We start from the raw sequence: 27,381 nt of genomic DNA, 5'->3' as shown, positions 1-27,381 counted from the left end.
TACGAAGATTACTGCTTGTAGAGACAGAGTTTGTAGAGCGACATGAAACCGCCACTGCTAGTCTTCAGTGCGTGAATGAAACACACAGCAATGTATAGGAAACTCCTCGTACCCGTTTGAATGTCTGTGATTACACGACACCACTGTCCTAATATAATCCCAAAATGCATAATTTTACAATTGTTTACTACCGTCACATTATAATTATTTATTTTCCTCTAACTAAAACACGTACAATAGTACTATTACTTCAAAATTGTTAAAGATGAAAAGAAGCGTATATATAAGGTGTAAGATGTATAAATACTGTATCTGCTGCGCTTACTCTTGAGCTAGACGCATTTACAACTCACACCGGCTGACTACACTAGGGATCGCTGTATACATAGGTTTCGAGCAGGTAACCTCACTCCTCCTTAGACCAGCCCCCTCCATGCATCACCAGCCGGCGTTCGACGAACGCTGTTGAATTTAACGCAGATCGGACGAAAAGATATTTATGCCTAATATAAGGAAACGAGAGAACCCCGAGAAAAACCTCGATTGTAGCCACCGGCGTAACTCAGCTTGTCTGCCGATCCGAAGTTTCCCTCGGGCACGGGTTCGTTTCCCGCTTGGGCTGATTACCTGATTGGGTTTCTTCCGATGTTTTCCCCAACGGTAAGACAAATGTCAGATGACCTATCTAAATAACCTCGTAGTTGATACAGTGTCGTTAAATAACCAAGTAAAAAAAAACAATTGCGGCCTTTTCTATCACAAGTGTTATTATGGAGTTTTTCAAATGAAAAATCCCAGACCAGAACGAAAGTGTCATCAATCGGCCACCGCAAAAGTCAAAGTTAGTATTCACTATAAAATAAAATGTAATTGTGTACGTACTATTATTAAGGAAAGTTATATGATTAAAAATAAGTAAAAGGTTGCGAATCAATATTGACGCAGCCTATGCCAGACATGTAAGCATGTCTGATGCACGTGTTCCCGGTCGGGAGCCGAGCTGAACGCTCTGTAAAATTAAATTAGTTTCACCATGGTTTCCCCTCAATTTGGGATAGTTCTGAAACCAACACATAAGAGTGTTATTCAAAACTCTCTCCTACCATCTCATAAATATATATATATTTTTTTAACGAAAGCGTAATTCACAACTTCACACGCCACATTTTTAATAATAAAGGAGATGCCACTCACTTTCTCAAAGTAAACATCACATTGAACTTCGTGTTTCTCCGTGATTTTTATTGAAAATTGTACCTTTCTGTCGTTTACGGTCAAGTGTCTGCGTACAGAGAAGCAGGAACACTCTTTCTTCACAAACTTAAAAACATGGTCCATGAACACGATGATGATAATCTCTGAGATAGCATCAGAGTATTTTCATCATAGTGTTGCTAAATTACACCTTTTTATGAAAGTGACGTCAGGAAGTAAGAAAGTCTTCGAACGTGCAAACCGGTAACTAAACGAAGAGAAATTGCGACCGTCTTTTGTAAAGGACTGAACTTGGTAATCCTCTTCGTATCTAATGACATTGGAAATCAGCAAGGCTCAACGTAATAAGCTGAGATAAGCATGTTCAGTCGGCTTACGAATTCTCAAGTAAAGATGAGGTCCTTTTATATTTGAGGGGCCCAGATTAGAAGTGGTGTTAAATTTAAAAAAAAAATTTTAAAGTGCTAAAATGTTTTTATACTAAAATATCGTAATTGTCTACAATTATTGTAGACAATTGTCTACATTATTTTAGAATTGAACAACATACTTTTGCTCCACTGAAATAGAACAATTGAAGATAAGTGCGGCAAAGTAATTTTGCTGCACTACTTTTCCGCACTAGGATACAAATATTGTGACAAATTTAGCGAACATTTTAACACTGAATAAATACACCATATAAAAATGAAGATTTCATTAATTTAGATTTTTCTAGAAAATACGTCAGCATAACATTTTCTGGACACCTCTGTGGTGTAGCGTTCAGCATGATGGTCTCTTACGCAGAGGACCCGGGTTCGATTCCCGGTAGGGTTTAATTTCCTGGTTGGGGTTTTCCAGGGTTTTTCCTCAACAGTAAGGCAAATGCCAGGAAATTCGGGCCACAACATCCCTGAATATACCGGACTCATTCATTACCGAAGTCATGTTCATAATAAATCAGTAATACATATACAGTCGCCATCTAGTTCACAACAATAGAACCAGTCTCAACAATAGTACACAGGCCTTCGGATTTCAACCAAAGATTAGCTCGCGATATGATCAAAGATGTTAAAGCGAGTAGGATAAATAAAAGCGAGAAAAACATTTTCTTAATCGTAGTTACATTTTTATTATTGGACCAAACTGTCAAAAACATACTAGCTCTCATATCGTTGTGTAGATTTTTCAGGAAGCAACTGGTTTCCCACATACTCCGCTGTTTCAGCGATATCGTCTGGAATTCCCATCAGTTCTTATCCACTTTCAGAAATATCCATAAGAATTTGCTATATTGTACGCAATTTCAAATGAACTTAAAACAAAAATAACAATTATTAAATAAAACAGTTATCTGACTATGGTAACAAACTAAAAAAATGGTGGTCGATTCCGTCTTTTAGCATTGAGAGATTTTAAAAGAAATATTATAACATTAACTTACTATAAAGGCTAATGTTTTAATATTATGATAGTATCAAAAATAGTATGTAACCCACGTGTAGAAAGGCTCATTGCAATCCTCGTGCCATATGCAACACTCGGTAAACCTCGAATTGCAACCAATGACACTCAGATGTGCAATAAATACCTTTCTATAATAGTACTATAATATCGATGGCTAATTTGTATGTGAATAAAAAAAGTATTTCAAAAATTAATTTTTCTCAAAACAGACAAACTTTTTATATATGCTTCTGCTATGGAAGATCTTCTACTCGAGGACAATATTATTACTTAACTTTATAATGCTGTGAATATATTAGTAATGTAGTTAATCTAAATAATGATGTAGTTAAACTAAATGACCATTTTTTTTAAGATTCTACGTATCACTTCTTAGCCATCGATGTACTATTAATTGATTCTCTAAGTGGGTCACTTTTTACCAATCTGAAGACCAACTATCGTTGTAGTGGGAAGACACGGCGACATCACGGTGGATTCTTACCGTATAGAGGGCACCGGTGCACATGAAAGCTCTGGCATTATCTTCATCCTTCAAGGCCGGCAGCATACTGCATCGGACATTCTGTCTCGGACACGATGATTCTGTGTCGGACAGTTTGATGTGGTGATGCTGATTACATGCATTGCTGTGAGGCTGCAACGTGGGACGAATGTCCCAGGAAGAACGTCCCATGCAGCATGCTGCTGTCTCATAAGAATGTGTGTAATTAGCACCGCCACATCGAACGGTCCGAGACAAAACCGTCCTGTCTGATACAGAATGTCCGATGTGAAGATGATTAGTACAAGCATTGTTAGGAGGTTGCAGCATATTGCATCAGACATTCGTGTGTAATCACATCGGATGATAGAGACAAAACCGTCCTGTCCGAAACAAAGTCCGATGCAGTATGCTGACGGCCTGAACGGTACCGTTTGGACGTTCGCCGTGTATGTGTGAAACGGGCCTTAGTCTTAATAATTCCCGAAAATTCTAATATTTCTTTTGGGGATAACATAACATATACCCTTACACAACCGTAATGATTAAACACCTTTATCTTTAACATCAAATATAGGTATTTTTTCACTGGTACTTATAATACATACCGGTAAAGACTGAGGCCAAATAGGACTTACAAAATAATTATTTAAGATTGTATCTACTAAGAAATCTTCATGAAATGGCAAGAAGAATTTTCAGTATTATTTTGACGATTACGAAAAGCGGCATTAAAATCATAGGAGAATAGGCTACTAAAAAAACCTCTCTCTCTTTTTGACGAGGACGTGAAGGCTTGCACCAGAACCTGAAGCTTCTTCTGCTTACAACCTTACGATAGGGATGGTTATTTTAAGTCCATAGGACAGCATTCTTGTAAGTATCGTGAATCACTGATCGGTGCCACCTATCAATTCAGCTGCACATGAACAAAGTCTAACAGAGTCCGCGATCTTGAACGATCCATCTCACCGTACCTTCATGTTATGCAACTTCTAGAAAAATTTAATATCTCTGAGGTCTCCCAACCACTCTATTTTCCTCATTGGCCCCAGAATACTTTTATCTGTTTTCCTAACTTAAATTATTACACCTCAATGTAAAACGATTTGATTTTACGGAAACATTTTAAATAACTCTAAGGAAATTCTAAACCCGCTACAGAAAGAGGACTTGTATTGTATTTATTAACATTCCATGGTATTCATACATTGCTTTACAGGTAGAATATGGAACAAATCAAAACATTTAATACTATTATAAAGTCTTAATTTACAGTCACAGTCTAGATCAAATATATACAGACGAGATTTACAATATAGTCTACTAGTAGGCCTACAACACAAAGTTTTAGTATCAATTTCATGAAGTTTTATTGAATGTCATGAATTCACCTACAGAATAGAAGGCGTGAGAAATTAGGTACTTCTTTAATTTGCCCCTAAATAATTTTATGTTTTGAGTTTCATTTTTTATATCGATAGAGAGGCTATTAAAAATGTTTACTGCCATATAACGCACTCCTTTTCGATAGCCCGATAGTTGCCGATGGAGTATGAAAGTCATTTTTGACGTGTATTTATGCTATGTACTGTTGAATTAATTACAAAGTTTTCACGATTACATACGAGGAAGATTATTAATGAAAATATATACTGACAAGCCATGAGCATTATTTGTAGGTTTTTGAAAATAGTCCTACACGATTCCCTAGATTTGGCACCTACTATTATTCTAATTATTCTTTTTTGTAATAGAAATATTCTGTTACTATCTGTGGAATTTCCCCAGAATATTATTTCAAAACTCATTACCGAGTTGAACGATTATATCTACTTTTAAATGTGAACATTTCGCTGGGATCGCTGTATGAGGCAAATCACTTTCCGTATCATGTAAACATTATAATTTTCTATTTATCCATATTATTTCAAAGTTTTTCAATGACACTGGTAAATGACCATGTTGTATTTTTTACCAGCCGAAAAGCCTTCGTGTTTACAAGCGAAAATAACAAGTCTAAATCTCTCTATACATAGTAATCAAGATTAATTTGGGAATGTTTGTTAGCAACCTGTCTACAGACTTCCATTGTAACGCTAATTGATCAACTTTCGTTCAGCAGCGTAACACAATGAGAGCAATTTAAGGTTATCAGCTGAGGCATATTCATGACCTGCTCCGCATTCCTTTTTTTGCCCGTCTATTCATTCAGGCTTCCGGAGAAACAGTCGACGCACCAAATGCGTGCATGCTAATGTATACACTCATATTCTAGCAGTATGAAATGGAACGATTGCCATTTCCCTCTTCCGCCTTGTGCATTTTCTCTACCTACACGATCTTTATTTGTTTGGTAAATATCCTTGCGCAATCTATACATTGTTCAATGCTTCTTTATATACACACGTACCGGAAAAAGTAATTTATTCTCTACTTCACTTCCTGCAGGATAGTGGCAAACGCATTTAGCACATGGTTGTTAACTATCTAATTACAGTACAGACTTCATAGAGTCTTGTCAGAAGTGAATTTTGCTTTGTCACAGTGTCATGATTTAGTTGCTGTACTTGTAACAGTCATGCGATCCTCAGATTAGTTTACTTCTATTAGCGTCATGTCCTAATAAGCACTCATACTCTTACGTTCTTCTTTGAACTCTAAGTTCCCTGATGAAAAATACTTAGTTAGGTGCTCGTTGACAGAATTGGAGGCTTAATTTTCCTACAAAAAAGTTACGAGCTCCTGAGATGGCTTGCAACTAGGGTTCCCAACTTTGGGTCGGTGAATTCCATCCGGGACAACGTATACGCGGCACAGAAAAAAAAGGTCTTGAACAAAAACAACAATTTAAGAGCAATTTGCACAGCTCCTGTAGGAAAATAATCCATTTGATTGACGTACAGTCCATCACAATTAATTAGTATGGCCATTTTAATTCAATATGTTGATTAGGGGAGAGTTGGGTAGGATCGGACATCGGGTAATATCAAACAGTGCATTTCTTTCATCTACCACCGGATGGTACTACCTGAATGACATGGTTACGTTTCTGCATACGACATCACAGAAACGTAACCATGTCATTCAGGTACTATCATCTGGTTGTAGATGAAAGAAACTCACTGTCCGATATTACCCGATGTCCGATACTACCCAACTCTCCCCTACATCTTAACCTAATCACATTTCAAATTTCAAGTCAAACTAATTTATTCACTTTAGTTTGCCACAAATGGTAAACGCCAAATCAAGAGTTAATGTACTGTACTGACAGACATTTATTCAGTGTTCTGCCCATGGGCAGGTCTTTCACTGCAAACCCAGCTTTCTTCCACCTTTCGTATTTTCTACTTTTTGTCTCCGCATATGATCCATACATCTTAATGTCGTCTGTCATCTGATATCTTCTTCCGCTCCGAACTCTTCTCCCATTCACCATTCCTTCCAGTGCATCTTTCAGTAGGCAGTTTTTTCTCAGTCAGTGACCCAACCAATTCCTTTTCCTCTTCCTGATCAGTTTCAGTATCATTCTTTTTTCATCATCTCTTTCCAATACAGCTTCATTTTTTATTCAGTCTGCGAACTTCACGAGTTCCATTTTCCTCCATATTCGCATTTCAAATGTTTCTATTCGCTTCTCTTAATTTCATCTTAATGTCCATGCATACAATTCCATACTCCACACAAAGCAATTCACTAGTCTCTTTCTTTGTTTTTTTTTTTTTCAGAGGTCCGCAGAAGATGCTCCTTTTTCTATTAAAACCTTCCTTCGCCACTGCTATCCTCCTTTTGACTTCCTGGCAGCAGCTCATGTTACTACTTATAGTATAACCCAAGTATTTGAAGCTGTTCATTTGTTCTACTGCCTCATTTAGAATTCGCAAGTTTATCTTCTTTATTGTTTTCTATGACCATGGTCTTTGTCTTATTTGCATTTATCTTCATCCCATAATGCTCACAGCTGTCATTTAGCTCCAGTAGCATATCTCTTAGTACCGTCTCTTCTGCTAACAACGTCATATCATCAGCAAATCTTATATACTTTATTATCCTTCCTCCTACTATCACTCCTTCCATGTTCTGAAAAGTAGATGTTGAACAGGGTAGGTGATAAAAGGTATCCTTGACGTACTCCTCTCCCTATTTCACTTCGTTTTAATATTTTTATCCTATCCTAACTTTGACTCGTTTCATATAAAGATTACTGAACAGCCTTTTCCTATCACATAAACATCAGTGTTTTGTTTCAATAACTTGCAGACAATATTGGCACTACTGCTGCCAGACATCGCAGTTAAACTGTTTAACATGAAGATCTATTTATCTCGAAATTTGACTCTCTTTATCAACTCTTACCTACTCTTAACATAGTCAATAGTAAGAAGAAATTAAGTAGTGCATTCTATTCAGTATCATCGTTTCAGTTTTTTTTTTCTTTTTGGGTGAGAGGCACGATTTCTTAGGGAAGATCTTACTTACAGAGTATATCGCGTGGAGTACTACTCCTTTGAAATGAACTATTTTCCATACCATAACTAGAGTAAACTTGACCGCTAGGATAAACGTGGCCATAAAAAACTTACACGGTGATATAAGATGCACTGAGCATATTTTTAAAGTTAGTAATTTTTCTCAATTTCAATTATATTTTATTATTTTAAGTTGAAAATAGGGCTGATTTATTTTCAAGGACAGGTTTGCCCCATTTTACTATACATTTCCAGTTTCCACACACAGACCTAGTTTTCACTTCCTTTCCTACGCACAGGGTGGATGGTAACCTCAGCACCAAAATGAAACTTGTAATAGATCATGAGGGGAGATTTGAAAAATCCAATTTTTTTTCTAACATTCACCGTTTTAGAGGAAATCGTTACGTTTCTATGAAGCATTTGGCTACTGAATAACACTACCAAGCGCGGTCTGCGCACCTTTCCTTCCCCTCCCCTTCTGATGTACTCAGTTGGTAACACGCGACACTGAGCTGCGTTGCAAGATTTATTTTAATGATTTGCGCAATTATTCAATTTAAATTTATGACCAAACGGTTTGATATGCAAAAAAAAAAAAAGTTTCAAGACATTAAGTGTTCAGATTCTTTTTACCTATCTGCTTGTATAGCTACAAACACTGGGCAAAGACTATATTTTTCCCGCTTAACGGTGCTTCATCGAAGGAAACGAGTAATAAAAGTTTTGTTACATTTAACATGTAGAATCACCTTTTAAATTTTGGTGCATCGGTCCCCTTCCATCCAGTTTACTATACATAATTTACATGCACTTGCTGTTAGCATGACTGAGGTGCGAACAAATGAACAAATTCAATGTTATTAATAATGAGATTTTAATTCTGAATTAACAAAAACATGTACTTTTATTTACAACATGTAACTATCACCAATATACCAAAGGGTAGACAAAAAATTGGTTTCATCTGAGCGAAGTCTTTAACTAGCTCATCTTTTATTTCTTAAGCGTTTATAAACTTGGAGTATTTGAATACTAAAAACACATTTCTCACATTTTTTAGTAATACCACTCAATTAGAACTTATTTTAAACTTCAACTCAGACGAGGCATTTACCCTATCCTTCCCTCACCTAAATGACGTTCTTGACAATTATTTTAAAGCATTTTCCTAGTAAACCCACCTTCACTGCAATACATTTAATTGTGGGAACTAAGTCTATATTTTCTGAATGCGTAATACCACTATATCTTTTTCTCATTATCCACTCATCTGAACCTACCAGGTCACTGCTAACAGCATTCCTGACATTGGCCAATTCTTGAGCAAGTGGCAGTACTGTATGCCTTCTTAAGTAGTTTATACGTCATGAATGGGGAGTCTTTAATTATTTTTTGATTAAATGATTCTTACTTTAACGAACTACAGTATTAGAAAATGTATGGTTGTTAAATTAACGTTCGCCAAACAGAATTTGACGAATTTTGGTGAATGGATGATAATATAATCCTTACATTTCACCACTAGGGAAACAGTAGGCATGCTACCAAACATTTTATAGCGACGCCAAGATACGTAATGCTTATGAGAAATGTTAAGCAGTGTGACTTCACCTTTTCTATAGATTTATAACGCGTGGTGAGGTACATCCTGTATATGTACACAGTTTATATCATTGTTAGAAAGGAACAACACCTAGTATCTCAAATCATAAATTTATGGAACACAAAGTAAACGTGAAACTCGAAAAGAGGAAAACTGACAACTGCAATAGGGCGTTTAGCCTGTGAACCACCATTTAACAGTTAAAACAACGGATTCTTAACCTAAGCTTCACACGGGTTAGTAATTTCTTCCTCTTAATTTTGTTATTTTTTCCGTTCATTCTTCCTCTTTTCTTCACTTTATCTCCTTCATTTACTTCTGTTTTCTTTATTAATTCATTCTTCTCTTAGCGTTATTTTTTTCTTTCCTGTTTCCTGATTTTTCTTGATACTAAATCTATAGCAAGATAACCAGAATACTTCATGCTATATCGGAACAAACGATCACGAACAACATTGCTTCAGATGAAGATTTCGAGAAGCCTGCAATTTTAGTATATCTTAACTGACAAACGTAAATAATACAATAAACCTGTATTTATAGGATATGTAGATTATATTAAATCGCTTGACAAAGTTAACTGGAGCAAACTGTAAGAAAGTATTGAGATAAAAGTAATTCCATAATATGTTTTGTATGTTATAAAAAAAAGTTTATGCTCGACCATGCCGAAATGTAGTAATTATACATCTGGTAGGAGTTCTTTAATGCATGTCATTAAAGTACACCTACTCATTAAAGTACAGGTGTTCAGCCAATGACAACTCAGCTTACAGGTGTTCAGCCAATGACAAGTCAGCTTTGTACCGTTATAAAACCGCAAGTATCGATTATTCTCGGATATGCAATCGAAAGAGAATTAGCGAAAAGTCACGGAGGCTGGAAATCCAATACTGTCGCAGAAGGTTGTGTTCTGTTACTATAATAATTAGCGTTAATTGTAAATAATATTCAAATAAATTCAATTTGTCATCTCGTTTTTCAATGTCGAATTCAATAATCAAGGTTATATCAATTTTAACGGGATTACATCAAGGTCAATGACATTATTGTTCCTCGGAAAAACTCAATACTTTCGCGTCTGCGCACATCTCACAATTCACGACCTAGAACAAGGTCACTTCCGATCTTGTCAGATACAAATAAAATGTATACATCTGAATAATTTCAAGTTAGAAGTATGGTCGAGCATAAAAAGTCGTATGAAACTTGCCTATAATGGTAATTAAGACGCTCGTATGAATATTATGAAACTCGCTTGCGCTCGTTTCATAAACATCCATACTTGCGTCTTAATTACTATCATTATAGGCTCGTTGCATAATGTACTATTATATAGAGAAAACAAACACTCAAATAAAAAAATCATGGATATACAAGTTTAAGACTAACTATTTATCATATCCACCGCTGTGGAGTAACGGTTAGTGAGTCTAATCGTTAAAGGAAAGGGCCCGGTTCAAATCCTGATTGAGATAATTTACCTGGTTGGGGGTTTCCCCTCAACCAATTGAAGCAGAATTGCTGGGTAACTTTCCGCGTTGGATCTCGGACTCATTTCGCCATCATTACTGTTCTCCAACCAGGAGATTAACGGTGAAATGAATGTGCTTACTATTGCTCATCTCTTGGAGCGAAGTAGATAGATAATATTACCGTTATAACGTCAGTTTAAAAAACATGCGCTCTCCTGCATATGTTATTTCCTATATGGAGGGATTAAAAGACCAGGAAATTAACCGTGATTTAATTTTGTAACTAGGGTAGTATAAATATGTGTGATATGTGTATATCAGTGTTGTCGTTTGTGCTTTGACAGTTAGCCAATGGAGATGCGTTTACCCACGTGTGTGACCCTATGACTTCAACATTCATTCATAGCATCCCCTGAGACTTTCTCCTGGTTGGAGTACAGTAATTCACATATCATCATCATCATCATCATCATCCATACCATAGCCCAGGTTAAGTTCACGGTGCGACATGCTGTACTTGTAAGCCTACAAGAGTGCGGCCTTTCGGCTACCCAATCATTCACAGAATAGGAGTGGTAAGCACAATAAGCCTCAGGCTGCAGTCCCTACTTCGTACAAGGGGAAGAAAAACTATTTACCAAAGAATCAGACAAGGGTGTCATTATCTATTACATTTTTTAACTGATGTTATTTTAGAATGGGAAGGAAACTTGTTTGTAAAATATAATAAACATTTACCAGTTATTAATCTACTAATTGCAGGTGACCAAGTTATAATTACAGATATAAAGGATGATTTACATAGATCAATTTACGAATTATAATTATTATTAGTATTATTTATTAATAGTTCAAAAGTACGTAAACTTATATTAAAACTGATATATGCACAAATTAATAGCGATTACACACAATAAATAAACAATTTAATAACAAATTTTCTATCATATAACTATTCAATTTATGTTGGTTTAACTTACACTTACTTCTGGTTGAATTATAATTATTAGTACTAAAGAAGTACAGTCTTGAAATATCAATAAACAAGACCAAAATACACGCTTTCACAGGAAGCACTCGACACAAGCAAAAAATTGTAATGACAGACGCTCCTGTAGAACAGGTATGACAGACGCTCCTGTAGAACAGGTCAATGGATATATTTTAAGTTTAAACAATTCTAAAAATATTGAATTTAAAATCCAAAAATTTCAATATTTATGCGAAACAATTAAAAGAAATTTATACAGCAAAGCCAAAATTGAAACAATTTTAGAGCCTTATAAAATAACAGCACTCCCCACAATTCTCTATGAAGCAGAATGCTGGACACTGACGTAACAACAGAAACATGGGCAACAAACAGCAGAGATTAAAGTTTTTAGATGTATCCTGGGATATACAGAAGTTGGCTGAATTAGAAATGAAGATATTATATAAAAACTGAACATATACAACCTTTCTGATGACATAAAAAGGTACCAACAAAAATGGACGAAGCTTTGAAGCTTGTGAAATGAAATGGACGACAGATTTTCTAAATAAGTTTATGCAACACAGAGAAGTTGTAGAGATTCTTGTAGAGGGAACAGTCTGAGACGACATGATGATGATGATGATGATGATGATGATGATGATGATGATGATGATGATGATGATGGTGGCGATGATGATGATGATGATGTTGGCGATGATGATGATGATGATGATGATGATGATGATGATGATGATGATGATGATGAACTTCTCTATTTTTCTGACCTTTCTTAAGAACTAAGTCATCACAACAGAAAGAGAATTGTGAATCCTGTTATTGTGACCTATTGTATTGTATAAAAGAACTACAGTAGAAGTTTATTTAGTTTACTTTCTTCGTAAGTCGTCAACTGTCAACAAGAAATAGTACACAAGGAGCGCCCGGGGCCGTTGGATTGTAAATTCCTGGAGCGTGCTACGAAGTCTCCTATTACGCATTCATACAAGCATGTTTACTCAGAATGATGGATCTGTTACATACGATAACTTATACAAGTGTAAAAAAAACTCTGTACTGGATAAGTCAATAGAAATCCTTCCCCTTTTACAAACATCCATTTCTGATCAAAGTCTGCTAGAGCATTAACTTTCAACATCATTCAAATAAGGGTGATTTCAAGTTGAATTTTTCGTGGGCAAAAAAATGTTAAGACAGGTTTTCTATGGATGCTCTAATTTCCAAATTCTTCTAACGTTAGTCCACCAATTCTACATCAACACGTCATCAATTCTCCATGAGGAATTATACGGCAGTGTTCTTAATTCATCTACAAAACAATGTCAGTTGATTTACAAAAGCAAGCTTTTTTTGCATAAATATGGCTATGTACTCGTAGTAAAACAATAAACTAAAGCCAACTTATGCCAAAAACTGTAAGTCCAGAAATAAAGTAGTTCACGTTCCAAAATTGCATTATTACTCGACCAAGGCCAGTGGAGTCCTGCAGCCCGGAGCCGTGGCGCTACTGCTCCTTCGTTCGTAATACCGCATCGCGATAGTTCACATTACGGCCGCGGCTCCACTCGCCTTAGTCGAGTAATAATTATGACTTCAGTGAAGATTTCAAGAGAACACTACCAAAGACGTATTGTAGACATGAAAAATAGAGGATGTGATGCGAGTTAATATAATAATGCACTCCATGCTTGATTACAAAAGAAATGAAGATACAAAAAATAAATCATAAATCACTACCACAACAAACAAAGTAGATCAATATAGATCTCACTGTCATACACAAAAGCTAATGATGACACCATATACGGTACAATACCATTACAAAATATACAACTAAAAACCAGTACGAAAACGAAGTGTTGGCAGACCAAGAAAACTCTAGAAGAAACAGTTTTTAGAACAAATCAAACTTTTTGAAGTCAGAACAGATCAAGAGGCTAATTTATGTAGTTAACCCTTAAATTCACAAAGTATTCTATAGAATACAACAGATAAAAAGGCTAAATGCTATAATTTTAATAGAATAGAAAAAAAATTGGTACGAAAATTAAATTTAACCAAAATTTCACAATACTATAATATTGTACAACATAATATAAAATATGGACATTGCGATAGTGTGTTTTCTTTATAGTCCGACACGGTTTAATAAACTAGTGTGAGAAGTGAAGTTTTGCCAATTTAAGGTTAATGACAGTTCGATTCTTCTTCTTTCTTCTTTTGTGGGCTCTTCCACTCTTCAGCGGTTGCCCTGAATTCCCTTCGGCCATCCTTCTCGATCCCGCCAATCCTCCTCCTGCATATGTCGGTCCTTCATCATTTATATGACACCGGCTTTCCTTGTTTTTCTTGGTCTCTCACGCTTCCTCCTTTCCCGAGGTGACCATTCCAGAATAATCTTTGGTCATCTTTCTTCTTTCATCCTTTTTACGTGGCCGTACCATTGAAGGATTCGCCTCTCGATTCTTTCAATTACCGACTCTTCCATCTCCATCATTTTTCTCACATCCTCATTCCTTCTCCTTTCCAATCTGGATACTCTAGCAGCTCTTCTTATTCCTTCCATCTCCGTCGCTTGTATCTTACACTTCTGACGTTCAACAAGTGCCCATCCCTCTGCCCCGTATGTTAGTATAGATTCAACTATAGTTTGTAGAATTCTTTTCTTCATTTGCTTGGAAATGGATCTACTCCACAGTACCCCATTCAGCATCTTTATTGCCCTTCTTGCCTGTTGCACTCTGTGATTTACATCTGCTTCACAGCTCCCAGACTCTTGGATAATAGACCCCAAATACTTAAAATTTCTCACAGATTTAATAATTGTCCCTTGCGGTAGGATAATATCTCTTCCACTATTGCCCACAACGAGGTATTCAGTTTTATTCATATTAATGCAAAGACCTTCTATATCAAAGGCTTCCATCAACCTCCTCAACATGAACTTAGCATCTTCATGACACTGAGCAATTAATACCTGGTCGTCTGCAAATAGGAGAGAATGTATTGTTTCATGTCCAACTGGAACTCCCATACCTTTACACGATCGATTCCATCTCTCTAAAACTTGCTGAATATATATTTTGAAGAGGGATGGGGACATGCCACATCCTTGCCTCAGACCCTTTGTTGTTGGAAATGGAGTTGACAGCCTTTTCCCTACCTTCACTACAGCTCGACTCTTCTTGTATAATTTTTTAATTACTGTTATCAGAGACGTCCCGATGCCAATATTTTCCATTGCTCCCCACAGATTGTTAATTGGTACAGAGTCGTACGCTTTCTCAAGATCGATAAAAACTAAATGAATTTCTTGGGCTTTAGCATATGATTTTTCAGTGATTTGTCTTATATCAAAGATATGATCCATACAAGATCTACCTGCAGTAAAACCAGCCTGATCCTCAGATATTCTTCCCTCAATTGCTATTTCTAATCTATCCTTTAAAATTGCACTAAAAATTCTACTTATAGAGGACATGACACTAATACCTCTATAATTATTAGGATCCTTCCTATCTCCTTTCTTATAAATAGCAGATATGTATGATAAAGCCCAATCTTCAGGTATTTCATCCCCTTCCAAGATTTGATTAAACATCTTGCAAATAAGTCTTTGTAATAAAGGGAGGCCATACTTCCATAATTCCATCATAATTCCTCCAGGCCCACTTGCCTTTCCATTCCTTGCCTTCAATAGAGCATGCTGAACTTCCTCCTCCAAAATCGCCTCCATATGTGAGGGTAGTCTGTCATTACCAAAATTTTCACTTATTCCTCTTCTTTGTTCAGTCAAGAGACCCTTAAAATGTGTTTCCCATTTCTCCATGCTCACAAGTTGTGTCACTGGTGATGGATTATGGACAGTCCCCATTTTTTTAAGGCTTTCCAAGCCTCTGCCGATCTTCTATATCCTAGCGTGTGGTCTATTTCCTCACAGTATTTTTCCCACTGCTCTTCCTTAGATAGTTTAACCACATTCTTCACTTTCTTCTTACACCTCTTATACTCTTCAAAATCTTCTTCATTCTTTGTGCTCAGCCATTTTCGATAGAGTGCTTTCTTTTCTTCAATTACGCCTAATATCTCTTTAGTTAACCATTCTGTTTTCCCTCTGTTCTCCTTTTCTATTCCTAAAGCCTCCTCAGCTGCATTCATAATAGAGTGTTTCAAATACTCGTACAGTTCTGCGGCACTCCAGTCTTCATTCACCTCCGCCAGTTTATTCGTAAGCCTTTGCTGGTATAAATATTAGACAGTACTTTCTGGCAGCAAGTGTACCATGTATCTCGGACTATCTAACATAGAAATTCCATTACTCTCTTCTCTCTCCTTTAGTTTTAAATTGGTCTTTATGGGAAAAGCAACTTTTGCGGTAACAATATGGTGATCGGATCCACACTCTACTCCTCTCTTCACCATAACGTCTTGTATCTTAATTGTACGTTTTATCTTAGTTATCACATAATCTATAATAGGTTTTTGATTCCTAGATGGTCTCACCCACGTAAACTTGTGGATATCCTTGTGTTTAAAATTCCCATTCATTATAACACATTCCTGTCCTGTGCAAAAATCTATCAATCTCCTACCATTATCGTTTATCGTATCTTCTCCCCACTGGCCTACAATCTCATCATTGATTTTCCTTCCCACTCTTCCATTAAAGTCCCCCATTATTAACATCTCACTACTGTCCGAACACTCATCCACCACCTCTCCTAAATCCTCATAAAAGTCTCTTTTATTATCTACTGTATCATCATCATTCGGACCATAGACCCCTATTATTTCTAACTTAACTCCAAACATAGACATCGTTACCCTTATTATCCTCTCATTTATTTCTTTTCAACTAACAACTTCTCGTTTCCATTTCTTCTTTATCAGGACAGATACACCTGATTTCGCTCTTGATGTTTTATCCACTCCGGTCCATATGTGGATGTAGTCACGTATCACTTCTTGCCCTTGTCCTTTTTTTTTTTTTTTTTTTTTTTTTGTTTCAGTCAATACTATAATGTCCATTCCCAGTGGATTCACCTGACATAATTAGGAACATAAAATCCAGACGTTTGAGATGGGCAGGGCATGTAGCACGTATGGGCGAATCCAGAAATGCATATAGAGTGTTAGTTGGGAGGCCGGAGGGAAAAATACCTTTGGGGAGGCCGAGACGTAGATGGGAAGATAATGTTAAAATGAATTTGAGGGAGGTAGGATATGATGGTAGAGACTGGATTAATCTTGCTCAGGATAGGGACCAATGGGGGGCTTATGTGAGGGCGCCAATGAACCTACGGGTTCCTTAAAAGCCAGTAAGTAAATAAGTAAGTAAGTAAGTAAGTAAGACAGTTGGATTCATGGCTCTTAACCAATTACGCAACTCAAGAAATAGAATACGACTAATGAAAACGCAACTAATGTTTTATTACACGCAAATTATCCATCTTGTTGAGAAAGTGCCTGCTAAAACAAACTAGACATGAATGTGCAGAAACTTCCTTCTAACATCTGCGCGACGGGCACATACCAGCTACGTCAGAGTTTGACAGATTATTACGCCATTGACTCCAGACTTTCTTTTGTTATGAAAATCAAACTATCAAATGTAGGCCTACTACCAGAAGTGCTGATAATTTTCTGATAATTCAATTGAGTTTAACGAATACTTCTTGTCATTATAATATTATTTATGGCCTATTTGAAGGCCGAAGATCGACAAATAATTATTTCATGGCAAGAAACGCGACATTGAAGCAAAATGAAATTGTCACAGAAAATTGTCACAAGTGGTATTCGGCTAACGCTAGATAATTCTCACGTAAAAAAAATAATATTACTGTTTGAATGCAATCCATTATTTTTCTGTGAAAGTTGAGGTTATAGATACATACCTAAGCCTTATGGAATATGATATTCGTTTATAAATATTTGAGAAAATAAAGACTTTGACCTCCTTGCAATAAAACAAGTGAACATCTGAGATTAATATAATATGTATTGTAAGTAATAATAAGACTTCGAAGTTGAGACACAAACTCTAAAGTTACGTGCGCGCAGAATCAAGCAGCTAGCGAGGTAGTCCTCTTTAACACACACCGTATGAGTCGGAGATTTCGCAATATAAGCCGAGTAAAAACATTAATAAACTTTCGCCTGAAGAACAAACGTAAATATTATTAATTAAAAGAAACAACATAAATAAGATTTTTTAAAGTATAAATCACAGAAATAAACTCTGTCTTGAAGTAACAACATTACTATAAAACACACAACATTTAGATAAATATTTAGAAAACAATATTGTGTTCTACTTGCTATGAATCTAACTCCCTTATGAGGAAAACTCGTGTTCGGAGGGAAAATCGAGCATAATTATATACAAAGGTTAATAAATTATTGCGAAAAAGTAAAATAATATATTTAAAATGAAAATAACTCAAATACTTTATTTAGTAAGAACTATATTGTATTGTATTCAGTAAGAATTCAAAATGAAATTTGTGTAGGTTAACTTGGTAATAAAATAGAGTAAACTGAGAATCAGATTAATTATAATGAAGTAACGCCAAATCACAGGATATTTATCAGTAAAATATATATTAACATTAATTTCAATTACGTATTCTAAATATCTCCTTAATTTGAAATTTGAATTCATACATGTTATCATTTCTTAAAAATTTATAGTCTATATAGCCTATTTCAATTTTTAAAATCATGTTATAAATTTTTAGTCCATAATGTAGGCCTCCCCCCCCCCTACCAGTAGGTGTGATGCATTTTTCCTCTTCTTGTAAGGTTTTATTTTATTTCATTTTACTTTATTGTGAAAGAAAGTTAATAATGTATATTTAAATATTTATTCAAATTGCATTTCGTTTTCAACATCGCAATGACTTCATATCGTCCCACATGTCCCAGCTTCAGTACTAGTGCCTACGAAACCTTCAACGTCAACCACCTTAGCTAATAGACAGACAGCACAGTGAATAGCAGACGGAAAAGGTAAACAGACCCTCCGCTGTTCCCCCACCTCAACCTAATACTCCGCTATCAGTTAACCTGTATCGCCCCGACTGGTGTCTCAACTTCGAAGTCTATTATAGCGTTTTATTGTAAAATGCATAAGTTATTACGACTTTATTTTGCAAGATATTATAAATGCAACGCGTTATTTAAACTAGGTATTATTTATTTGTATTTAAAAATTAGTTGGGAGGCCGGAGAGGAAAAAAACCTTTTTGGAGGCCGAGACGTAGATGGGAAGATAATATTCAAATGGATTTGAGGAAGGTGGGATATGGTGATAGAGATTGGATTAATCTTGGGTTCCTTAAAAGCCAGTAAATATTTAAAAATTATACACTATAGATTTTATTGCGAACTCACATTAATAGCTGTTAATAGTACAATTGAAGAGTCCACTGCAAGAATGATGGATGTCACTTTCTTGTCGAAAATGAACCAAGACTGTCAGTGCATAGCTTAAAACATATAGAATGTACATAGTTATATGGCATTAACACTGATAGTTATTGTCCAGTAATGATCGGAAAATCACAGTTAAGCTTTGAGCGCTAAGCATTTAAAACTTTCAATTGCTTCTCCTGCAAAATGTATTCCAAATGACATCCATCAGTCTTGCAGTGGACTTTTCAATTGTTAGAATACATGAAAGTTCCATATTGACTTTGTATTTGATTGCTACTATTTCCTTTTAAACTTTCTACTATGTTAGAATAAAACAATAAAACTGAACAATAAAATAAATGAACACATCGGAAAAAATATACCACTTATTAGTTCTGAGTAGCATAAATCTATCAATGTAGTTCCATAGAACATCAACAAGCTTAGTGACTGGCTGAAAACGTTAACGTGGAATTATCGAAAGTATCTTGCGACTTAGGTATAAATTAATAAATATACACAGACTAGTGGCTTGTGCAGCAAATGCTGCTGCAAACTAAGTTCGTTAGATGTTCAAATAAAAATTTTTCAGATTTATTTTCAATGAAGAATACTTGTCTTTTTAATAGTTATTTGCTTCCATAATAATGAAACATACTCCCTCTGAATGGATTTTTTAGGCCAAATACTTTTTCTTGAACCTATCCAACTTCACTTTTTGAGTTTCAACGCGAAAACGCAAGTATCAATGTCAGGAAGAAAGCAGTAGCTATTTCAGGTCATTGTGGATTGTAGGCAAAAGTTAAAAAAAGTCAGGTTTGCTAAGCTTTCGAACAATAGCAATTTCTTATAGCTGCTGCATGTAGAACTTGAACTGTAGAGCCTAAAATCATTTTATCCTACTAAGAGATCTTGCTGAAATGATCTAGAGACTACAAAATTTTCTAGGCCTCTTATTTTGATCTTTCCTTAGGAACTGTAATTTTTGCGCTCTGTCGAGTCAAGACTGAAGACAATGACACATATCAATATCTACACTACACCGCCATTAAGTATATGAAAAAGACCCAACCCCACTGGGCTAATAAGTATAAAAATATTTGATTTTTAATAACAATATTATTATCTTACTTAAGTTTTGTAGTTATATATAGCAGCCACTCAGTAAATTATAGAAATGAAGATCTAAATTAAGATATTCTCTACATATACTTACATAACCTCAAAAGTTTCACTTTCATGTCATCAATATAGCATCAATATTATGTAGAATTAATGAAAAATAGATGCATCATGATATTAACTATAATAACATTTAATTTCTAATAATAATGTCATCAACCACCTCAAGTTTCGTAGATTTGAATATCCAATACACAGCTGTACTCAGAAAATTGTTATACACTGCAGAATCAGTTTTTAATAACAAATTGAATTGAGCTCTAAATATGTCGGCAATCCTGCAGGTCATGTTCTTCGTGTAATAGCCTATTGTTTATTGTAGTTTGTGTTTTGTTCTGAAATTCAATCAAGTCGGCCGTGATTCGATAAAATTAGTTCTCAAAACTGACAACAGATGGATTTTGGAAAATAGGAAAATTGTGTAGGAAAATTGGCATTTCACTGAAAACTACCACTTTTCCGAAAAACTTTGGGTTCCAAGCTTCAAAATGAGGGGCCATTTATTAAAATCCGTTCAGCCGTTTTCCCGTAATTTCCATTACCAGTTCAAATTTTATATATATATATATATATATATATATATATATATATATATATATATATATATATATATATAATGTAGAACACGTATTTCAGGTCTATACTTCAGTTCCACTTTATTTATTGTTTTGTTTACCAAAACATCAATGTAAAGATCATACGGCGCCGGTAAGGCCATGGTATGATTACGAACTGATGTCGAGTGGGTACATTTTAAGAGTGGTTCATTTTAAAATACTCTCAAAGTATTATAAGTAGTTGCAATCTTATCTTAACTGTTGAGGAGCCATTTGAAGTTGATTCTCCGTTTCAGCAAATAAAACCTGGTCATCAGCGAACAATATAGTATCCAATGTTGTGGCACATCATTTAAATTTAAGTGTGTTATTTACTCTCTCTCATTGCAAGAACATTAACACACACATTAAGTTTAAGAAGTTTCACTTTTGCCACAAGTAGACGGTACACGCTCTTTTTTTGTATTCTAATATGTCCCTTCTGCATTTGCCTTCATTTTTTTCTCAATGGCCAATTCTGCAAGTTTTACTTCCTCTCTAATACGAATGAAGTAGTACGAATAAATAAAGAAAATATGAAGTTACAAAAATGTAAATTTATTAGTTTGCTACTGTTTTATAAGACATGTTAAGTATAAGTTTATTTTATGATATTCCCAACGTGACCACAGGAGTATGGTGGAAAGCTCTTGTGGTTACGCAAGAAAAAGTTGGAGTTAGTAGATCAAAGATTTGTACACGAATTTATTTTCTATTTCTTCCATTTATCGTTTTATTAACATTTCAACATTTGCTGAAAAAATTACCAAAAAATTATAACACGAATGAAACCCCTCTTGGTTACTTGGATTAGGCTTATACCTGTGCCACGATAACAAAATCACGATATTGTAGTGTTACTAAGTTTTACATGTTATTGGGAAACCAATTATGCTTTATCGTATTTGTACAGTTGGTTTGCTTTGGCCACAACACTTCGATGTTGATGTATTGATATTTACAGCTGGCTTTGTTGATGAATGCCCAGTTTGAATAAGAGGATGCAATGTGGGTTATTATGAATAACGGGCATTGTTTTCTCGGTGGAAGAATTCTGTAACGTAACGAGCGTGGGCGGATTATCTGTAGCCCTTTAGTAAAAATGTTCCCACGAACGAATATTTCATCACAATCTAAATACTAACAACATGAACCTAGATAAAAGATCATTGTTTTATAACTATGTGTGCTCAGCCCTGTGAAAACAAAACAGATCATCAGCAAATAGTTCACTGACGTAACAGTTCACATACCTTATGATTACAAGTGCATGTTTTCATTAGCTCCGTGAATAATTTAGATCACAAATAATGTTTTATTTTTCTTCACTGAAAAAAGAGTTAAATAGAAGTCTCAGTTCTTCTCTGTATCTCAAATGGTAGTACTTCTAGCTGGAAAGTTGAGCGGATCAGCTTTTGAAACCCCAAACAGATGAGCAATTCCCCCCTTCCTTAAGGACTGTAGATATGATCCCCTTCCATGTGTGTGTCCTATTTTGACATATGCTGTCCACAAGTTTCGGTAATTTTGAATATTATGAATAGTCTATAATACAAGAAACGAGGACCAATTGAATCTAAAGTTTCTAAAGATGGTAGCGGTAGTTGACGACGAAGACGATGACAATGACAATGATGAAAATTAGATGACATTCATACGTAATGCATAAGAAAGGAAAAATAATAACCAAGAAAAATAAAGCCCTTCAAACTAACAGGATTCTGAAATGTAGAATGGCCACGAAGAAAACGGAAAGACACGTTTTGAGATGTAACAGTCAACTGATCTACTATAATATATACGAGTAGGGATAACAGATGATGATGTTGATGAAAATGAGATAGAATTAATCTGTAATGCGAAAAAATATTCAATAATAATAATAATAATAATAATAATAATAATAATAATAATAATAATAATAATAATAATAATAACCCATTAAGAGCAAATGGTGAGTAATTTTCGGTGCTGGACCCTGGACTCATTTCGCTGGCATTATCAGTTTATCACCTTCATCTCACTCAGACGCTAGATAACCATAGCAGTTGATAAAGCGCCGTAAAATAAATCAAAATAAAAAATAATAATAATTATAATAATAATTGTAACAATAATAATAATAAAAAATAATAATAAATTGTAAATTAAGTTTTATTTAACCAATCTCGCAACTGCCGAGGTTATATCAGCGTCGCCAGTGTCCCGCAGGTGTTCTTTTACATGTCAGTAAATCTACTGACCTGAGCCTGTCGCATTTAAGCACATTTAAATGCCATCGACCTGGGTTTCCAATTCACTGTGGGCTAAAGCAAGGAGATGCACTATCACCTTTACTTTTTAACTTTGCTCTAGAGTATGCCATTAGGAAAGTCCAGGGTAACAGAGAGGGTTTGGAATTGAACGGGTTACATCATCTGCTTGTCTATGCGGATGACTTGAATATGTTAGGAGAAAATCGACAAACGATTAGGAAAAATACGGGAATTTTGCTTGAAGTAAGTAAAGAAATAGGTTTGGAAGTAAATCCCGAAAATACAAAGTATATGATTATGTCTCGTGACGAGAATATTGTACGAAATGGAAATATAAAAATTCGACATTTATCCTTCGAAGGGGTGGAAAAATTCAAATACCTGGGAGCAACAGTAACAAATATAAATGATACTCGAGAGCAAATTAAACACAGAATAAATATGGGAAATGCCTGTTATTATTCGGTTGAGAAGCTTTTATCATCCAGTCTGTTGTCAAAAAATCTGAAAGTTAGAATTTATGTAACAGTTATATTACCGGTTGTTCTTTATGGTTGTGAAACTTTGACTCTCACTTTGAGAAAGGAACATAGGTTAAGTGTGTTTGAGAATAAAGTGATTGGAAAAATATTTGGAGCTAAGAGGGATGAAGTTGCAGGAGAATGGACAAAGTTACATAACACAGAACTGCACGCATTGTATTCTTCACCTGACATAATTAGGAACATTAAATCCAGACGTTTGAGATGCGCAGGGCATGTAGCACGTATGGGCGAGTCCAGAAATGCATATAGAGTGTTAGTAGGGAGGCCTGAGGGAAAAAGATCTTTGGGGAGGCCGAGACGTAGATGGGAAGATAATATTAAAATCGATTTGAGGAAGGTGGGATATGATTATAGAGACTCGATTAATCTTGTTCAGGATAGGGACCAATGGCGGCTTATGTGAAAGCGGAAATGAACCTCCGGATTCCTTAAAAGTAAGTAAGTAAGTAAATTCCATCGACTGGAATCGAATCCGCATCCTCGGGCACAGAAGACCAGCACTCTGCAGACTGCGCCACCCAGGCTGACTAATACCAATAGTAGTAGCAGTAGTAGTAGTAGTAGTAGTAGTAGTAGTAGTAATAGACTAATAATAATAATAATAATAATAATAATAATAATAATAATAATAATAATAATAATAACAACAACAACAATCGATAGAATAATGCACTTCAATCGAAAGGAATTTTGAAATGTTGAATGGTCAACAAGAAAACGTAATAGGTTAACTAATCTATCACGTAGACTGCTGTGCATGAGAGCGGTCGTGGTAGCAGTGGTAGTGACTATGATGATAATGAACATTCATAGTACGCATAATCGTACCACAGAAGTATCAATCTCGACTCATTATCCGAGGTTGACCTGTAACGTAAGTTAGAATTCCCTTGGACTTATTACCTGGTTAAGTTTTTCCAAGGCGAATGTCAGGTAATCCCATAGAGGATTCCAGTACCCATTTCGCTTAAATATTGTTTCGCTATCACCAATTCCACTATCGCTAAACAGCATCGCAGTTTACACAGCGTCATTAAATAACGAAAAAAAAAAGTATTGCTAACAACGTGTAACACATTATGGATCGACTGATCGACATACTGACTCTGAAGAGTGGGAGAAACCACAAGCAATTACAGCACATGGAACTTTTCCTCTTCGTCAATATTTTCATACTGACGTGGGCGGTAAATTACCAGTAAATTCTCCCTGGCGCTCTTTCATTCAGAACCTTGTCCCTGATACTAGAACTGCAGGCAAAATTTGTCAGTCATTTCTCGCCCACGCTGAATAACCTTTGCAGTGTAATGAATAAATACCAATTCTGCCTTCCAGTCAGGGGAAAGTTCTTTAACGCACAGCAAATATAAGACAAGGGTCTTTCAGCTTTATTTCGTTTTCGAAGGAAGCAATTCTTGTATTGTAACGGCCTTAAAAATCTATCGCTCTCGAACGGGTTTGAATTCTCGAACTTCCGACTCAATGACGAGATTTATAACCGCTAGATCGAAGAGGAAGACTCTGTACAAACAAACAGAAATAATATCCAACAGCATAACGCATTCCAAACCAATTGTATTTCGGTACGTTGAATTTCCACAAAAAAGATGGAAAGGACACCTATGGTGAAATACGTCAGGGTTTGTGCTACTGATTAAAGTAACTGGTAACAACAAAAGTAAGTACCCTAACCAATGAAACCGAATATGTCAAGTAGCTCACTATGTCTCGGTCTCTGTCTACTGGAAGGAATGGTGAACGGAAGAAAAATTCGGGGAAGAAAATTACCATATTAATTGTGAATGGTGGACAAGACAGCACAGTTCTGTAAAAGGCGGAACAGGGATGGATATATCTGATCCTATACAGTCTGATTAAAGTATAATCCACCGCTCAAACGAAAAGAAAGCAAAAGAAAGAAAGAAACAAAGAGATAAAGAAAGAAAGTAAGAAAAACGAACAAAGAGGAAAAGAAATAAAGAGGAAAAAGACAGAGGTAGAGAGAAAGAAAGTGAGATAAATAAATAAAAAGAACTAAAGAGAAAAAAAGAAAGACAGAGAAAGAAAGTAAGAGAGAAATAAACAAAGAGGAAAACAAACAAAGAGAGAAAAAAGGAAGAGAGGTAGAGAGAAAGAAATAGGGAGAAAAATAAAGAAAAAGGAGAAAAAGAAACAAAGAAATAGGCAAAGTCAGAAACAAAGAGATAAAGAAATAAAAAAAAAGAAATAAAGAAAAGAATAATGAGAGAAATAAAAAGGGAAAGAAAGAATGAAAGATGCAAAGGGAGAAAAACAAAGAGATAAAGAAAGAAAGAAAGAAAGAAAGATAGATAAGGGAAAAAAACAAATGAACAAATACCGATAGACGGAGAAAGATAAGGAAAGACAGAAAGAAACAGGGAGAGGAACAGAGAAAAAGGAGAGAAAAACAATTAGATAAGGAAAGATATGTAGAAAGAAAGAGAAAGAAACAAAGAGAGGTAGAAAAAAAGAGCAGTGAAACAAAGAAAGAAAGAAAGAAATAGGAAAAAAGGAAAGAAAGAAAGAGAGAGAAAGAAAGAAAGAAAAAGAAAGAGAGAAAGAAAGAAAGAAAAAGAGAGAAAGAAAGAAAGAAAAAGAGAGAAAGAAAGAGAGAAAGAAAGAAAGAAAGAAAGAAAGAAAGAAAGAAAGAAAGAAAGAAAGAAAGAAAGAAAGAAAGGGAATCTTCTAAAAGCCAAAACAAAAAGTAGAGTTCTTTCCCAAAACTATCGATCGCTCTCGATACTTGTAAATATAGGGGAAACTCGGCTAATTCCGCAGTAAGGGTAATTCCGCAGTAGTGCATATATGATTTTACTGCGGCTTTACAATAGCGTGAACGTAAGTTTTGAGAGGCTGTCAACAGGAGGCATGTCCTCTGCAGTGCTATAGAAAAAAATCAAGGATATTGGTCGACACGTCTGTCGGCAATACAGTGAAACATCGAAAGTTGGCTGTTTTTCGTGTTTTGCCACACAGCTGTGAAGAAAGTGAGCATTGTTACATATAAATTGTTCCTTTTATGTTACTTTCATAATGTATTTCACAATTATTTACGGCTGCGGATTTATCCGCACTGTTGCTGAATTACCCGAGTAGTTCTTTTTCAACTGTAATGTATGTACAACTAAATACCTATTTGCATTTTAATAGGTATCTTTGTCTCATTTGGTAATGAAAGGATTCGTCCATGTCTACATACCTTGATAATATTTTTCAATAAACATTTTGATAAAAATATGATAGATTTAAAAAAAAAGCTGCCTTAAATAAGGGTTCGATAGATCGGCCTACTAATCAGTTCACAATGAACAATGATTAAAAACAATTATGTGACAATTTGAAAGAAAAAAAAACATTAGGGCCTAAGATAAATGATAAGAAAACATAGGAAATCATTTACAATAAAAGTTTCTTGGGTACAAATGATTACTAATTACAGCTAAGGATGATTTTAACACATGAGATCCTATGGCATCAATCATTGCATCAGAAATTTTAAACTGTTTAAGTTGATTTAAAGTTTCTCGCGAGATCGTACCACGGGCACCGAACATGAGCCCAAAAACTGTCCAATGTGTGATGTGGTATTGTGCTCCGAGATACTGACAACAAGACTCATAGATGACTTGTTTTTTACGACACACCTCTTGTGGCTGTTGCTCATGCAT

The 27,381-nt window shown here is 35.3% G+C and overlaps 1 protein-coding gene across 3 annotated transcripts in view; it reads right to left on the bottom strand.

Annotated features, from left to right (window-relative positions):
• Positions 1–27,381, bottom strand: part of LOC138693071 (uncharacterized) — a 512,392-nt gene that overhangs the window by 106,333 nt on the left and 378,678 nt on the right. The window lies entirely within an intron of this gene.

The sequence above is a fragment of the Periplaneta americana genome, chromosome 17, assembly GCF_040183065.1.
Source record: "Periplaneta americana isolate PAMFEO1 chromosome 17, P.americana_PAMFEO1_priV1, whole genome shotgun sequence".
NCBI lineage: Eukaryota > Metazoa > Arthropoda > Insecta > Blattodea > Blattidae > Periplaneta > Periplaneta americana.
This window is presented reverse-complemented; position numbering and strand designations above follow the sequence as displayed.